Consider the following 15667-nt stretch of genomic DNA (forward strand, 5'->3'; position numbering starts at 1 on the left):
GGAGTGGAAACTTCCTTCCCTCTATGGCAGTGGTTCTCAACCTTCCTAATGCCGCGACCCTTTAATACAGTTCCTCATGTTGTGGTGACCCCCAATTTCATTGTTACAAATTGAACATAATTAAAGCATAGTGATTAATCACAAAAACAATATGTAATTATATATGTGTTTTCCGATGGTCTTAGGCAACCCCTGTGAAAGGGTTGTTCGACCCCCAAAGGGGTCGTGACCCACAGGTTGAGAACCACTGCTCTATGGGCACAGGAGCAGTGGGGACTAAGCATTCATGCCTAGAGCAATCGCAAATGCTGGAAGAGTTGCAGGAAGGGAGCCCTTGCCAAGATGGGCTTGTCTGGGCATTAGGGGTAGGGAAGGTGGAAGAGACACAAATGGACCCTCTCTGGCCTTCTTCCTGGATGATGGTACCTTAGCAATGACTATGTAAGTGTCCTTCCTTCTCCCCTTTGTTCCGTGCTAGACTATGGAACTAATGACTGCCTAGCCCTAGGTCAAGATAACTCTCTGAATAATCTCTAGCATTAGAGGGCAGTTTTACCATTTGGGGCTCACTCTCCCACCTCCATCCCACCTTGAATCAAAGTCCTAGCCAAGAATGTCTGGGACAGACCCTGCATCCCTGACCAAACCTGGTGATGGACCGTTGCCGAGATACCAGGCCAGGGGCAGAAGGTCTAAACAGCTGCCTTGGCCCTGCCCCTTCTTGATATTGCTAGAACTATTGACATTGCTGGAAGTTGTTCTACATTTCCCTTTGCCCCCATACATATAGTTTAACCTATAAAGTCCCATGATTTTCCAAACACCATTCAAGGTTCCTTAATATTTTTAGCCATCAATTATCTTAAAAACAAGAAATAGTTTCTCTGTCTAAAAGAAAGAAAAATAAAAAACTAAGAGGAATATATTTCAGAAAAGTAAATCATGCTCATAATCTCGTTTATTTTTTAAGTCTACGTATTTAGCTATGAAGAAGGGCGGTCAAAGGGAATTCTACCGTTGTTCCTTTTGAGGGGGGGGTGTCTCTCAATGAACATTAAATTGACATTTGTAAAATCCCCACCTCTCCCAGACATTTCCCACATACCCTGCCACAATTCTAGTGGCTCTCTCCTCAAACTAACCCTCAGAACTCCTCGATCTAGGCTAACGTCACATTATGTAGACATTTTTGGCTTTAATCCAGTGGTTTCTACTTATTACTATGCAAATATGTATTTGGAAAATGTAGAACAACTTCCAAAGAGAGCTGGGCTTGGCCATCGATTTCTGCAGTAATGAACCTTCCAGAGGATTTGGAGGGGGAGATGAGGAGAAAGACCCATGAAGAGCAGAGGGAATTGCACTTCAGACAGAGTACTTTTACTCGGAGCTCCTTCCCTTTTTTCCAGCCTCTCTCCCTATTTTCCATCACAAAAGCCTAAAGAAGAAGTTAGTCAAAGACAGAAAGTCCAGAGGGTGGAAAGAGAGTAAGAGAAGCTACACAGGCAGAAAACACATTCACTATAGAGAGGTAAAGAGAAGGACAGGCAGAAAACAGAATTCTCAGGAGAGGGTGGCAAATAATTGAGGAAATCCAAATATTAATCATTTTTGTCTGGTCACAATTCATTTATTTGCTTATTCTACTTGTTTTCATTCTTGGAAATATTAAACCACTAATGTCTACCAAGGCAATAGCCTAGTTACTGGGAATTCAGCAATAAATAAGTCAGAACACAGTCAGAACTCTACCTGCCGCTCTCATCACTGATGTTTCTATCTCTCTTCCTCTCCCTTCCTCTCTGAAATAAATACAAATATATTAAAAAATAAAATGAAAATGCAGAGGACCTGAACAGACACTCCAAGAAGACATATAAATAGCCAGAGACATATGAGAAGATGCTCAACTTCACTAGCTATATGCAAATCAAACCACAGTGAGATACCACCTCGCATTCTTAGAATGGCTATTATCAACAAGGCAAGTAATGACAAGTATTAGAGAGGTTGTGGAGAAAAAGAAACTCTCATACACTGCTGGTGAGAATGTGAATTGGTACAACCACGATGGAAAACAATATGGAGGGTCCTCAAAAAATTAAGAATAGAGCTACCATAGGGCCTAGCAATCTCCTATGTAGCTCAGGGTGATGTAGGGACATGGTTTTGGGCCTTAGTTTAGAATTGTAAACCAAGTTCCTGGGCAGGGCTTCCAGAAAGCTCTTAAAAGAAAGTGAGTTTAGTTTTTGGCCTTGACCCTACCCTTCTCTGGTATGTGGTGGCCATGTAAGAGAGGAACCACCATCATTTTCCAGGAAATGGCTGAGAGCATGAAAGTCACATACTGAGGGTGTCAAAGCATTGAGGGTGGGAGGAGCCTGTGTCCCTAGATCCTCTACCTCCAGACTTTTTCTATGAGGAAAACAAACATCTAATTTGTTTAAACTGCTGTTTTTAGAGGTTTCAATTACAACCAACTAAAATCTCTAATATTATGCGCTATTTAAACAAAATAGCATGTTTCCCTTGCAATGGTATTTCAAGTAATTTTTCTGTAAGATTATTCTGAAAGCATGTTGAGTCGTTTCTCCATTGAGATCTGCAAGTATTTTGAAAGAATTTGTTACTTGTCTTCTTCATGAAAGTGAAAAATAGACCTATATGTCATATATCTCCAAGTTTTATTTTCATAAGGTAGAACTCATAGCTCAATCTTTATAAAGCCGCTGATACTTCACTAGCTATATGCAAATCAAACCACAATGAGATACCACCTCTTTGCTTTTGTTTGTGGGTTTGTCTTATTGAGGACATATATATGATCCACACTAATAAAAGACAAACACCAAATTGACCTTACCTTTGCTACGCCTTAAGCCACGCCCACCAGCCAACTATATGCAAATTAACCCAACCAAGATGGCGGCCGGCAGCTACGGAGCTGGAGCAAGCACGAGGCTTGGTTTCCCCAATGATGGAGGAAGCCAAGCTTCCTGCCTGCCGCAGCGGCTCTGAGCTCCACTCAAAGCAACAAAGTTTCAATTATAGAAGGTAAATAAACCCCAGATACCTGCTTTCAGCAGCCAGCCATGGCCATGGAGCTGGAGCAAACAGGAGGTATGGGTTGCCCCTGGTGATGGAGGAAGCCAAGCTTCCCTCCCACCCACGCTGGCCGGCTCTGAGCTCCTCTCAAGGCTACAAAGTTTCAATTATAGAAGGTAAATAAATCTCAGAATAAACAGAAAAAAGAAAAAAAGGAGAGGCTGGGAGCTTCTGTCGCGGGGGCTTGGCCAGCCTGAAAATGGCCCTCAGCCCCTCACCCAGGCTGGCCAAACCTCCATGGGGTGAGGGTCCCCACTGGGGGGGGGGCTTGACCAGCCTGCAAACAGCCATCAACCCCTCACCCAGGCTGGCCAGGCATTCCAGTGGGGACCCCCAACCTGAAGGGGTGTGACCAGCCGGCAAACACCCATCAGCCCCTCACCCAGGCTGGCCAGGCACCCCAGCGGGACCCCCCACCCTGATCTGGGACACCCTTCAGGGCAAACCAGCCAGCCCCCACCTGTGCACCAGGCATTTATCCTACATAATAAAAGGGTAATATGCAAACTGACCCTCACAGCAGAAAGACTGGGAATAACTGCTCACTATGACACACACTGACCACCAGGGGTCAGATGCTCAATGCAGGAGCTGCCCCCTGGTGGTCAGTGTGCTCCCACAGGGGGAGCTCTGCTCAGCCACAAGCCAGGCTGATGGCTGCCAGTACAGCGGTGGTGGTGGGAGCCTCTCCCGCCTACTCAGCAATGCTAAAGATGTCCAACTGCAGCTTAGGCCTGCTCCCCGCTGGCAAGTGGATATCCTCAAGGGCTCCCGGTCTGCCAGAGGGATGTCTGACTGCCAGCTTAGGCCCGATCCCCAGGTGGTCATTCTCAGAGGGGTCCCAGACTGCGAGAGAGCACAGGCCAGGCTGAGGGACCCCTCCCCCAGTGCACAAATTTTTGTGCACCAGGCCTCTAGTTTATTATAAGAAACTGGTTCATGCAGTTATGCAGACCAGCAAGGCCCGGCTCTGTGGTGTGGACTGGCAGAAGGCCACAGAGACCCGGGAGAGCCTGTGCAGTTCTCGTCCAAGGCTGGCAGCTGGAGAATCCCCTCTTGCTGTTTACAGAACAGTCAGATCTGTGCAGATGGTCCCATTCAGCATGCCCACAAGTTGCTAATGTAGTCTTGATTGCCTAAATTTTTGGATTAGTATACATAAATTTATTGATTTACACATAAACAATTTATTAAATATCTCTAAAATTCTCTAATTTGATATATAAAATTAACCATCACAGGGGTTATTTACGCTATTTATTTATTTTGTAGATCCAACTGACTCTGGGGTAAATGGAATGCCAAATCCTGGAGTTATTTAATTTTTTTCTCTCTAGGAATATAGACAAGATATAAAACACAACCCCCTCTTAATAGTAATCATATTACTTCAGGCTTTAAGAAAGAGTTAACAGATATATGGAAGTGCTGGTAAAACCTGCATTTATTGAAATCCTCACCCTTCTTAAAATTTGCCCAAATGCAAATTCCAGAGTGCATGTTTGCATGGAATCTGTGCTAATCAATGGAAAGGGGCCCACTGTGAGATACAGCAGGGAGCTCCAGGATTTAATTCTATGCCATAGCCTGTGGGTCGTGACCCCTTTGGGGTCAGAACGACCCTTTCACAGGGGTCGCCTAAGACCATCGGAAAACACATATATAATTACATATTGTTTTTGTGATTAATCACTATGCTTTAATTATGTTCAATTTGTAATAATGAAATTGGGGGTCACCACAACATGAGGAACTGTATTAAAGGGTCTCGGCATGAGGAAGGTTGAGAACCACTGCTCTAAAATGTCCTGTAGTTTTCTGCATCTGAGCTCTTAAGTATCCGGAGGGTTGTCATTAGTGGACACCTACAATAAATCTTGTCTGATCTACCCATAGAAACAGCATTGTGTGTTCTTCAAGGCCTTTGGGACATCTTACAAAAAATGTATATATATATATATATATATATATATATATATATATATAAAATAAAAATTTTAGTACAAGACTTAAGAGTAAGGGATAATAAAGTCAGAGGTACAACTAGCACACAAAATATTTTTATGTTTGCTAGAGATGGGCCACAAATTTGGCTCTAACACTTCTAGTGGTCAAACGAACATGAGAAATCGAATCAGTTACTGGATTCAGAATGCTCCAGACATAAAAAGAAAATGAAATAGTCCAGAGAAGAATAATTAGTCTTAATTTTGAGTCTCCTACAGATATGAAATGTCATGGGTAATACCCTTCATAATATTTCTACTGAAATATGTACATTTATAATTTCCACATCATTGTTTATGATAGGGTATCCTAAAATATTAATTCTGAAAAAAATTCTACAATGAAGCAAAATAATCCAGTCTCAGTATGTCACTGTCTCCAGCTTAATCTAAGGGCAAAACTTGAACTCTAGAGCAGTGGTTTTGAACCATGCATCGTGGATACTCTTGAATTTGATAGCTGTGCTGGTTGGGAGAGCAGGGCTGAGTCTGAGGGATCCAGGATCTTCTTATCATCTTATCCTTTTAATGTATTTTTGAATTTAATTTGCTAATACTTTTGTTAAGGAATTTTGTATCTATGCTTGTTGGAAGCTACCATTGTCTTCACTAGCAGAGATGTGCAAACAAGGATCCTGGAATGCTGGTGAACCTTGAACCCATGGCAAGGGCCAGAGTTATGCACAGATTGTCTAGTCCTGACAATGGAGGCTCAAGCTATTTCCTGATCAAATAGTCTCAGAGCAGTGGTTCTCAATCTTCCTAATGCTGCGACCCTTTAATACAGTTCCTCATGTTGTGGTGACCCCCAATTTCATTGTTACAAATTGAACATAATTAAAGCATAGTGATTAATCACAAAAACAATATGTAATTATATATGTGTTTTCCGATGGTCTTAGGTGACCCCTGTGAAAGGGTCGTTCAACTCCCAAAGGGGTCATGACCCACAGGTTGAAAACCGCTGGTCTCAGAGTAAATCCTTCTAATATTTACTGACCTTTAAGATAGTCTGTCTGCTACCGCAATTGCCTGCCTGACTAAGGGCTTTATGTGTAACCAAAGTTGAATAAAAGACTGGCGAGGACTGGACACCAGTGGAAGTCCTTTCCCTTGAGTTAGACTTGCCCGCCTGGCCCCCACAATGTTTCCAAATTATCTCTTGTCTCTTCTCTTTCATTTGTGTGCGGCTCCTCTTCCAGATCCTGAACCCTGAACCACGCGGGACATGGGGGGACACATACACAATGCTTATGTGGGATATTGGTCCAAGTTTCTTTGCTTGTAATTATCTTTTCCTGAATGATGCTGGCTTTATAAAATGAGTTGGGAGGTGTTCTCCCCTCTTGCATTTTCAGGCTGATGCTTGAGAACCACTGCTGTAGGTCAAGTGTTCAGGGTTCTTCAATAGAAGCGCAGGAAGAAGGAAGGACGGAGAGAGACTATAGATGAAAAGATATATATCAACATTTTAACAACGGGCAACACTCAGCCATAGTGTTTAAGGATATGCACTTGGGGAAAAAAAGCCTTACAGAACCATAAGAAAATTATCAGTTAAAAGTCAAGAGTGTGGTTACTTTAATGTAGGTTATGACTTTGCTTAAGTCTGAGCCCTTGGAAGGGTTTCTGGCGGGCAGGCAAGCTTCTATTTCTTGACCTGGGTGGTGATTATAAAGGTGTTTTTATCTGGTCAGTGCTTTCACTAAGCTGTATATTGGTTTTGTGTGGCTTTCTGTAATTTTGTTTTATTTTACAATGAAAAGTTATGAAAAATTACTGTTGAATGACATGATTTAAACCTCTTGGGCCTTTGCCCGAGCTGTGAACATGGTTATGGGAAATGACTGCATACATTTATAGAGCTCCAAGCCCTGCTTCAATCATGTTAGGGGAGTGGAGAGGACTGGCTTATCTTGACAATAATTGCCTCTACACTCTCATTTTCTCTGTACAACTGCCCGAGACATACACCCTCTCACCCACCATCACGGAAGAGGAGAAAGGTATCAGGTGGGATCCTCAGAGTCAGTGAGATCTTAGGAGCATGTGTTTACAGCTCTATCACCCTGTCCTGCTTCAGACTGGGATCATCACCCAACCAGCCTGCTGAGAGCTGTCATGGGATTCACGGTTTGATGATTTCTTTCTGCCCCAATGAAGGGGAGGCTTAGGGGAGACTTCAGAGATGCTGCACGGCAAGGTCCAACCCATCCGTGCCTGAGGGAGTCGATGGGGAGAGGTTGGCAGACAGGGCAACCCGGCAGGAGGTGAGGAAGCCTACGGACTGGCTCTCCCCCCTGACTGACAGCCATGGGCCATACCTCTGCGGCTGCCAGGTCAGGGAGGCGTGTGCCTGTGAGTCTCGGGGTTTGTCTGTAGACAAAGGTAATTATGAGGGAGCTCGAAACCACTCACTTGGTTTTGGAATATTGACATCCCTTATTTCTTTTCTTCCTCTCTGAAGTGAATATTTATTCATTTTGTAAATAAATATTTAACATCTTTCTTTACTATTTAATTTTTATATTAATTGATTTTTATTGTATTTTGCAGAATTATCAGTCTATGATTGATTGGCAATTAAAAACAAACAAATAAACCACCGACAGAAGATGTGTTTGCCATAGATAATTTAAGATGGTGCGGAAACTCTCCAGATCCCTCAATAAGCCAGTCAGAGAAAGACAATGTCACATCATATCAGTGAACTTATATGTGGAATCTAATGAACAAAATAAACTGACAAACAAAATAGATCCAGAGACATGGAAACATGAAACAGACTGAGGAATTCCGGGGGGGGGGGGGGGGGCGGGAGAGATTAACCAAAGAATTTATATGCACATATGCATAACCCATGGATACAGACAATAGTGTGGGAAGGCCTGGGGGTTAGGGTGGGTGTGAGATGGAGAGGGTCAATGGGAGGAAGGGGGACATCTGTAATACTTTCAACAATAAAGATAGATTTTTTTTTTAAAAGACAAAGAAACTAGGGCTCTGAAGAGTTTCATAATTTGCTGAGATTGGATATCTGAATAATAAAAAGGTCATATGCAAGAAAAAAAAAGCACTGAAAGTGACTACATTAAAATCAAGAAATTCTGTTCATTAAAAGTCACTAAAGAGTGAAGAAAACAGGCCACAGAATGGGAGAAAATATTTGCAACACATTAAAACAACAAAGGACTAATATCTAAAATACATAAACAATTCATTCAAAGTAATTAGAAAACTGGGCAAAAAACTTGCCTAGTCAGTTCACATTAAGAGGAAATCCTAATGGCCAATAAGCATACAAAAAGGGTTCAGTTCTTTTGGGAAATGAAAAATTAAAACCACAGTGAAAAAAAACAGATGGTCACTTGATCGACAAAAATTTAAGTCTCCCAGTTCTGAATGTTGGTTGAGGGTACAGAAGGTCTCATACACTGATCACGAGAGCGTGAAATTAGTGAAATCCCTTTAGAAAACGCTGACAGTATGAATCTACCAAAGCTTAATATATGCGTGCCCCACGAGCCAGCAACTTCACTCCCAGACCTGCCACAGACACTGTTCACAACTCTTTTCTACTCTTCCCCTAAAACCCAGCTCTTAGCCACCAGCCAAGGTCATGCCTCCCCTTTGCTGTCCCAGGCTGGATGAAGTACCACCCCTCTGTGTGCTCACATCCCCGAGTATAACTCTCCATCACTGCACACAATGAGTATCTGCCAAATGGATGGATGAATAGCCAATGAATGAAGCTCTCTTTTGCTTTGGGTGGGCACAAGTGATAAAGGTATGAAACAAATTTATTTTCTGAGGTTGGGAGATCTAACCATGTTTTGCCCTTTCTCTATCAGCACAAACAGTGATAAGTTAGTTGCACTCTTAAAAGTGAAAGCTTTGGCATTTTTCATCCACACAGTTACCGCCTTCCTATCCACAAGGAGCAGGGCCCTCCTGGTCGCTACACATCTTACCAGAAAAAGCACGCCAGCTCCTCACAGCCCCTCGAAGGCCTCTCCTGGTGGTCTCCACTGTAGGAAGAAAAGCCTCAGATTTTGCTTACAATGTGTCTGTGGGGAAAGGGTGATATTTGCCAATCCTATGAAACAAAATGTAAAGTGTTATGCTTAATTACAAGAGTGGGAATTAATTTTCAGTGGTCTCCCCTGTGCTTCTCGGGGTGTTGCAGATTGTTGCTTTTTGTAGCTCATGCCTGTGACTGACTCACTGTTGAGAATAAACATCACTCAGGAACAGAGTGAGGATTGATTGTCTGCTGTAAATCCTGTTGGCTCACAGTGTGAAAGCTTGTTTTGCACATATGTTAATGCCGACGTGTGGCTGGAAAACACTTCTTCCATTGCGCCATTGTTCCATTCCAACATCCCCTGTGGAGGGGTTTTGTCTGCGGTATTACTCAACTCCCTAAACACCAGTTCTCACCTGCCGGCAAGAAACACAGTCCACCTCAAATATGCCAGAGCATAAGCGGAGGCGGGCAACCTCCCTTCTGAGTTAGAAAAAAAACAACTACATTGTGAGGGGAGAGATTTACAGATAAGTATTTACAGATAATAGACTTGCATATTGTATCTTTTAATTATAGCAATCAAAATGTATTAACGATCTGTGACGTGCAGAGACTGTCCTGGGGTGCGGGGGCATGGCAATAAATAAAGTTCAGTCTCCAACCTCAAGACCTAACAGTCTGAGAGCGTTAGTACTGGGCTACCATAGAGCAAGGTGACTTCCAGCTTCTAACTGATCTGTTAAAATGCCATATTTTTGTTCAGGTTCATCAGTCATCTGAGCATCAATCTCTTCTTTTAGATTTTGAGAAGGAAAAGCATCCACTTAGATGTCTGTCCTTTTGTTCAGCTAATAATAAATAATTCCTGAGACGTTTTCCCTGAGGTGCCTCCATCTAAAGAAGAGCCGATGCACAAACCTGGCACTGGCGTGGGTGGCAGCACCTTGTCCGTGGGCACGTCCATGTGCTGTCATGTGACCACAAAGGAGAATGTTTGCTGTGCAAAACAGTGAGGAGAACTGGGAGTTCTCAGGGCCAATCCATGGGGGAGGAGGGCAGGAGGAAAAAAGAGTCAAAGGAGGGAGGAGTCAGAGGCCAGGAAGCCATGTGGGATGAAATGGCCAGGGAACTGACCTCATTGGGGGAATGGCCAAAAGAATGATTTCCGAGAGTCCATGTGAAGTAGCTTGCGTGGCTGCAATAAAGCATCCCTCCTCCCCGGCAGTCCTCTCCACCCCCGGTAAAGTCTGCTGCTCATACACGTGGCTTGTGTGAATGAGGAGTGGGCTAAGTGGTGGGCAGAATAACGGCCCCCAAACTCGTCCTAATCCCCGGGACCTGTGATTATGTTAGATGCCCCTGCAGATGTGATTAAGCTCAGGATCCTGAGGTGGGGAGATGAGCCTGCGTTATCTGGGTGGGCTTCCTTGAGAGTGGAAGAGGGAGGCCGAGGAGGAGAGGGGATGTGACTGCAGAAGAAAGGCACAGAGGTTTGTGATATTGCTGCTTTGAACATGGAGGGAGGGGACCAGCCTTAAGATCTGGGAAAAGCCAGGAAACAGACTCTCCCTTGCAGCCTCCCGGAGGGGAGGAGGTAACCCTTGTCAACGCTTACATTTTAGCCCTGGGAGAATTATGTCAGATTCTGACCTCCAGAACTGTAAGATAATAAATTTATATTTTTAAGCAACTAAGTTTATGGTAATTTATTAAGCCAGCAATAGAAAATTAATCCAGTATATCAGGGAGAGGAGTTGAGTGCAAAGACAGGAAAATGTAGGGATGATTTAGGGGCAGTCATTAGACAGGAGGGTTGCTGTGGGGAGTGTAATAGGATTGGGTCAGAAAGGTCAGTTAATGAGTTTAGACATGACCTTGGGCCATTGGAGAGCCACTGATGGATTCCAGAATGAAGATGCAATGGGCAGAACTTCAGAAGCGAAGGCCGGGAGAGCGCCGAGGGACCTCTCAGAGCGCACTCTGCAAGGATGCCCAGGGCTGCCTCCGGTCTGCACTGAGATGGAGCAAGTGCACAGGCCCTGGACCACCATCCCCACCGCGCTGGGGCACTTTGCCTGCATATTCTGGGCTTCCACTTCAGATTTCATTTGAACAAGAGATTTGTATCTAAAATAATAAAATGAAAACATGGACAGAGCATGACTCGCTGTACAGAGAGGTTAAGTGTCTCATTCCAGGTGACCTGGGTGGAAGCACATTCTGTATTCTGATGCCGTTATTAAAGTTGAGTTTACGCATCTTCCCCAGGAACTTGATTCTCACTGGTCCCTTGCTCTACAGCCATGTGAAGAAGGTAGGGGCCTTGCCCCATTTCCTCCACATGCGAGAACGCCCTACCTGGACCCTGTGGAGGAATCCAGACGCCCCAGAAGGGATCCTGTGGTTTTGTCCTGCAACCCCTGGCTTGGCCCCACTTAGGGTCAAAGGGAGCCCAAGGCCTGTCCCGTGCCAGCTCAGGGCACAGGAGAGGAACCAGGACAGGGACTTCAGGTGTCATGCAGGCTCACTCCCCTAAGGTACCCGGAGAACTGTTATTTGTTTTCATGAGTTGCTTGGTTCTGGATCACCTGGAGCGCTCACAACACCTTCCTGTGGAACTCTGATCAATGAGTGCTGTAGGACCTGGGAGCCGGTGTTTTTCGAAGCTCCCCCGATGATTCCCATGTGCAGCCAGGGTGTAATGATTCTCAGATTTCAGTTGGAATAAGAATTACCTGTGAGGGCTCCCACGGGTCAGCAGGTCTGGGTGAACCTGGGAATCTGCTGGTTAAATGCCCTCTCACCAGTCTGATGCAGCTGCAGCCTGCTGTGGGAAGGGGGGAGGGGAGAAGATACTGTCAGTAGCTGCACCTGCAGGCCGCCAGCCCCACCCATCGCCGAGGCCAGGACATTGTTCCAAGAAGCAGAAACACTGGGCAGGGACTCTTGGCTCGGGTCCCTAAGAGAAAGGCTGCAGTCATGCGTAAGCACCGATGTGTCTGTACCATGATGGCAACATGAAGGACAGAAGAAAATGTGAGTGTATGTTCATGTATATTCATACACAACACACCCTCCTTTCCCACCACATGATAAAAGTGAGTCGGGCCTTGATGAATTCCTTCTTTCCCGTGTTACCATGACCTGCCATAACGTAATAACACCATACATTTCAATGACAAATGGCAAAGAGGAGTTAAATGAAAATCCACCCACGAACCCACACTCCATGCCACCTACATCCAGTTGTTTTAGATTCTTCCAGCTTCTGCTCATCCAGTTTTTATTCACTCAGCCTAAATTTTGTAACAAAGATGTTTTGAGTTTACTGACGTAAGTACATTGGAAGGGTGAGCATTAGTCACAGTCAGGGTCAAGGCTGCTGCTCAGTTTTCTATGGCTTCACTTCGGAATATTTATAGAGGCCGTCTTACTCATCAGGGACAAGCAAACACTGTCTGACGTAAGGCAGGAAGACACAAATCTCCCCAGTGCTCACACTCACTCTTCCCAGCCTCTTTCGTGGTTGGCTGCAAGATGGCACAGAATGAATGAGTCAGGCCACTCATCTGCTGAGACCAGTGCCCCCCACCCCCACCCCCGGGCATACGTATCTGGATGGCCCAGGTGGAGACTGGAGGCAGTGACACAGAGTGGCTCATCTCCAGGTCAGCTCTGCCCCTGAGCGCTCTGGGGATGGCGGGCTGACAGCCAACGGGTCCTCTAGGATCAAGCTCAGTGCTGCCCGAGTTCGATGAGATCCAAGGGTTGGGACTACGCTGTTCTTTGAATCTCCCACAGAAGGACTCGAGTCTTGGAACAGAGGTGGCCGTGACTGATGGTGGGGTCGCCGTCTCCAAGATGGGTTGACCCAGCCAGGCTTCTGTAGCCTTTCCCAGCCCTCTACCCCTGCACATGGCCCACAGTGAGTGGTCCCAACCCAGTCCTGTGGTCACTGTGCCTGCAGGGTCACCAGGTTACACCCTTCCCCTTCTCCAGGGCAGCCTACGAGTAGGAGCTACAGCATCAAAGATTACTGCTGGGATATCTCGAATCAATAAAGTGTCTAGGAAACCTGAAAGCGTGAAGCAATGACCATTGTTCATCTGAATGCGCTTGACCAGCTGGTTAGGTGCCTCTCCCGGACAGCCGACACGGACGGTGCAGGCAAACCTGACGTGTTCCCTCTGGGATCTCACTGGGTGCAGGCTGTCTGCAATTTGTGGGAACAATGTAAGAACTACAGGAAAAGAGGGATTTGAAGCCATTTCCAACACACTTGCCCAAGGCTCACCTGCACTCCAAGTTCCTCTGTCATGCTTCACGCAGCATGTCATGCACTTTTTGCTGTTCAGTTCTTCAGGTTGGCTTGGGTCTTACATAAATAAGGAAGGCAACCCCTTTTAAATGCCCCCCGTGTATTACCTGCACTGCTGATGCTGAGACAGCCTTCATTTGTTGAGGAAGGGATTTGGTTCTGTTTTGTTCCAAATGGATTCTTCTCCATGATTCCATCCTGAGGAGGAAAGGTGTCACCACTGGGACTTGCTGAATTCTCAGTGTGACTTGCAACAGTTGAGGGCAGAGACCATGCTTGTCCCTCAGTGGATCTCCAAAGTGCTTTGCTCTTCCTGGGTCCTTGAAGGTGTTAATTGAATCAAAGAATTAATCAGCTAATGTCAAGCTATACGTTACTTGGTTCTATCCAAATTTAATTGTGCTTCGAAGGTTTCACAGCCCATGTTTAAAGGTTTCTATGAGACATCACTAAAGTCGACAATGGTAGTTTATGGAATCTGACTAAAATCTATTAGTGGCAGAAACCACATATCTGCAAACTCCTAACAAAATGGAAGTACTTTAAGGGGCTCCATGGCTCTGTGGGGCTCTGGCTGACTCCCTGGCTCAAACATTTCCTGGTACAGTGGGGCCTTGACTTACGAGTTTAATTCGTTCGGAGACCGAGCTTGTTAAGGAGCTCGTTAAGGAGCTCGTTAACTCAAATTACTCTGTCAACTCAATGCAAAAAATTGGCTGAGAGACAGCTGGTATCTCAAAAAACTCGTTAGTCGGGACACTCGTAAGTCAAGGCCCCACTGTATTTTGCCTTGTGTTTTCCTGCCTGATGAGGCCCATTGCTTGGTGTTGATAGAGCGCAATGGATTATATACAGACGTTGAATTAGAGCGTTACACACCTGAAACTTATACAATGTCATAAACCAGTGTTACCTCAATAAAAGGGGAAAAAAGTTTCTTTGGCCAGTCGTGGGAGGCCATGTGCACACGTGCACACACAGATGGAGAACTGGGACTATTCAGTGGCCCTCCAGAAAGACATATTTTTTCAAAAAATGTTCACCATTAGCACAAAAATGTATTCTGCTTCCACTAAAGTGATGGCATGAATGCACATATTCATGGCCCCTGGAGGAGATATACGTTTAAATCCAGAGCGCTCTCCTCAATTCTGAGAAAGGTTGGGATCGCCATGCAGGTGGGGTGCCGATACTCCGCAGGCACATCCGCCCCCTGGAGCCTCTGAGGAAGAACCACCTACCAGGGCTGGCCGTATTCCCACCTCACGCTGAGCTGAGAAAAGGGTTCACAACTCGATGTTTCCCTTCCCATGCAATGCACCTGCATAATTCCCATTCTATTCTACACCAGTTTTTAAAATGCCAGCCACATCCATTCTATTGATTACCTGACTCACTAATGAACTGTGATGTTCAGTTGGAAAAGTACTGCAGTAGATAGATCAAGAGTGTCCCCAAACTAAAGACTCCAACTGGCAGCCACAAAGACTGCTGGGGAAAGTTGTGGCCCAGAACAGCCATCCTCAGAACATACTCGTCAGCAGTGGCTGCTGGTCTGGGCACAAGGCTGTCTGCGTGCACTGGGCAGCAGCACCCCGTGCTTGGTGGTGGTGGTGGTGGGGGGGCGGGTACGGAGAGGGCAGGCTGTAGATCCTTCCTCCTTCCGCACAGCGTGTTCAGGAACAAGCCACCACTCCTTGCTCTCAGCAGAGGCCCACAGAGCTCTGTCACCCCAGAAGGACACCTCTCCTCCTCTGAGAGTAAACTCAAGTGGCATGTTCATGAAAGCTTCCTTTAACTAGTACAGGTGAAAGTCCTCTTTCCCTCTTCTCAACACTCACAGCCCTTAACCCACACCTCACTCTGTGTACATAACACTTTCTAAACTGTGGATTAGTTATGATTAGGTCTTATCTCCTTTACCAGCTGGAAGTAGCTTGAGGACTGTTACAATATCTTACTCATTTTGTGTCCCTGATTGAGCACAGTGCCTTGCACATAGTAGGTGTTCAACTGATATTTGGTACAAACACAAGGATGCCAGGGAAATGCTTTTCTTATATCTGCAGTGAAAATGATTTATATTTGAGAAAGTACACTAAAATTCTGCCGAAGACTCACTTATCTAGCACCCATCCATTCATTTCATCCATTCACCCATTCTTTCATTCATTCATTCATCCATTCATTCTTTCACCCATCTATCCATCT

This window comes from Myotis lucifugus, unplaced genomic scaffold, assembly GCF_000147115.1.
Source record: "Myotis lucifugus unplaced genomic scaffold, Myoluc2.0 scaffold_25, whole genome shotgun sequence".
Classification (NCBI taxonomy): Eukaryota; Metazoa; Chordata; class Mammalia; order Chiroptera; family Vespertilionidae; genus Myotis; species Myotis lucifugus.